Raw genomic sequence first — 3,369 nt, forward strand, 5'->3', positions numbered from 1 at the left:
CCATGAATACAAATCCGTGTCTGTGTTACCAGACGGATCACCTGAGACAGAAACAGAATGTAAATGCTAGCAAGATTACCCAGAATAGATCTTCCAGGTGTTTCTTTTTTACAAATTACATTTCTCTTTATTTATTTTACTCTGAATGAACAGTTACTGTATAGTTTTAGTCAAATGATTTACTTGTAAACGTCTATGCTTGTTGACTCTTAATTTGTTATGTCTTTCTGATATGTAAATATGTTGATTGTTTCTCACAATCAATCGGCATTATTTCGGGTACATTTTGTAATGATGAAGACATACACAACAGAAAATGATATTTGCTTCAAGATCCTAATCTGTTCGCCAGGTTTATTGCGCAATCCAAATTATTCATCCTCAAACGGAAAGTCATAAACCTATGCAAAACGGATATTATAAGCCCCTCACCGTGGTTGTAAAGCAAGCTTTTACATCATGTTATTATCGTGTATAGGATACAGCCCCATGGGGAACAGTCTCCCCACCCAGAGCTTTAAGATATTTACCCTACAGAGGATAGCTGTTCCTTTTATACAGAAGGCCTTCGTGAACATCTTTCTGCTTCATGCATGTTCAGTGTAGGTCCTACCGTATTGTTTCATGGTTCCGATACACGTGTCATTATGAATCTCGTATCCGGTCTATCTGATACAAGTTTCTTAAGCACGTGTTCATGTTATTTTTTTTAGATCCAAAAACCATAAGGTCGCCCATGGCACTTGTTTACGTGCCAGGCGAGGCTGCTCTATGGAATAACATACCTTCACTACAATATGATCTTCGAGGCGACGGAAAACCTCACCCACTTGCTCTGTGTATATGAAACGATAGTGAATAGTGGTTGTGTTCACAAGGTACGAATAGAGAGACGTTGGATCTGTCACTCTCACCATGAGTTCACTCTGCACTATCACGAAGGACCCGTTAAAATGTGGGTTAAATTTGGTGTTTCGGAAGCCAAACTAAGTCTTGTACCTTGTGAAGCCCCGGATTAGATGTAATCTTTTAAATTAGCAGCCCACGCTTGGCTTAAGAAGCGACTAGCAATATCAGATGGTCAGGTTCGTTGTCGTATCGATACTTATCATATTAATCATTGGATTGTCTGGTCCAGCCTCGATGATTTACAGATCGTCCTTATATAGCTGTCATGTTGCTGAGTGTGGCGTTAATTTAAACAACGATCAACAGTCTATCACATAGGTCGTTCACACGTGTCCAGGTGAGTCTCCCAAGTTGGCATTGACGTGTTCTGAAGACCTTAGTCCTGATGGATAATAAAAAGTCAACACATCCACTGGTTGCGCCCCATCAACCTATCAGCATGGGAGTGAGTCTCTTCTGTGATCATGGAAGGCATTTATTAGGGACGAGTTGGCAAATAGTGACTCAAATGATACATTTCTCGATTGGGAATATAACCACGTTCCGTATTACTGGTGTATCCTGTGAACATTGACTTACCTTTACGTGTGTTTTAACTGATAGGTACAAAATACGCTCAGATATTAGTTCACACGTGGTATTTGATAGTTAGTCAATATCACATGCTTTTGATAATTGCACGTCGGTTTTGTCGTTTGTATTTGTGAAAATGCAGGTACGCTTGTGGTTTCTCAAACGCCAGTGAACAATATTTCTGCTATATCACGGATGGGGTTTTATCGTAAATAATCAAGTCAGTGTCCGGTAAACTAGTGGTTGATGGAGCGAACATTAGTACAGTCAGGCCACTTGGAATCACCTAATCCTCATTAGTCACACCAGCAACAGGCAATTCCCAATACCCGTTACTGTTGTTTGTCTCAAAATATATATACGTCAGTCGGTTACCTCGGGAAATACCAGACGCAGTTACTTTTTGTTGCTTTATGTCGCTCTCCAGCATTTTAGACATGTAGCGGGGTCTGAAAGTAACTGCGTATGGACCAGACAATTCCGTGATTTCACGGACATCTATACATTCGATTACGTGCAGAAACCAAATCAGCGAGCATGACCCATCTGTGGCCTCCTACAAGCCCGTGTTCATGATGTTCAGTCTACCATTGCTACTACTATTCCACCTTTGCCGGAATATAATGTCGCGTAAAAGCATACTCACAAACCCACTCGCTCATTCACTCACTCAAAATGAACAGTACCGTCCGTATTCACTAGGTTTGGATACATATTTTAACGTCAAGTTACCGTCCTACCGTCTTCAAGTACCTTTAAAATATTCTCGATTCGTTCAATTATAAAAGTTCCAAAAGGACAGTATTATTCAGTTAAACAATTGAGGCACTTTACGCTATATATATTTACTGTGCCAGTATAGAATGTTAAAATCTGCGATTCAAATGCCAACATCATGTTGATTCAAATTTAGTGAAATATGTTTTGGCTTCTCGTCTTCGTCAGTATGTGAATAACATACATCACATGCGTCAAGTGATTGTCGCTATTATTAAAAAAATAAGGTAGCAGATTTGAAATGTAGTTCCAGGTGGCAGACTTGCTTCTTTCCCAGAGAACACATTTTCTTATATCCAGGAATGTTATCCTAGCTTCTCATTTATAAACGCTGTAAGTACACAACCCACGCTCCATCTTCACAATAAGACGCTGTCCGAATACACAGTGTCTACATTCCATGCTAAGTTATGAGTTCATATTTACGTGGTATACACTGTTCTTCAATGTGTAGGTATTTGCTAAGGTTTCAAAGAGCTGCATTGATTGGTTCTCTTGACCGGGGGCTTACCGCTGTAATACATAATGTGACGCATTTAACGTGTCAGCAGTTGCCTCCCTTTGTGTAACATGTTAATGTGAAAGCGGTGAATGTGGCTACTCATGCTAAGAATCCCCATTGATGTTCTTGTACCGTAACTGTGCGGCCACACCAAATGAGAGCTTTTGTCTGCCTGCTGTTATTTGGGGATAAAATCGACCGTGTTTGGTCTTAGAACCGAGGGCTCTGAGCGGAACAGACGTGGGGAAGATATCTACACACCTGTACAGTGGTTTAAGCATAGGAAGTCTAACTTTCTACATGAGTGACTTTGCTGTGTAGCTGGATGGCCATCCCACAGGCAACACGACATTTGTGCACGAAAACACGGACGGACGTTTCATATCGCCTCCCTTCATTAGTACTGCCCTACTTAAGGATACTTCATTGACAGAAAGCCAACACGGCTGTCCTGTTTTGATGAGACGATACGCTGTCGTCTGCTCTTTCAACTGTCGTCTGCTTGTGCTGAGGGCTAATCAGTAAAATCTTACCAGTTTTCACTGGCACGTGAAAAGTTCAGTGAAACCGGCGAAGGGTGGAAGGTCTTAGCCCAGCCTTCACCTTGA

Source organism: Haliotis asinina, chromosome 7 (assembly GCF_037392515.1).
Source record: "Haliotis asinina isolate JCU_RB_2024 chromosome 7, JCU_Hal_asi_v2, whole genome shotgun sequence".
NCBI classification, from domain to species: domain Eukaryota; kingdom Metazoa; phylum Mollusca; class Gastropoda; order Lepetellida; family Haliotidae; genus Haliotis; species Haliotis asinina.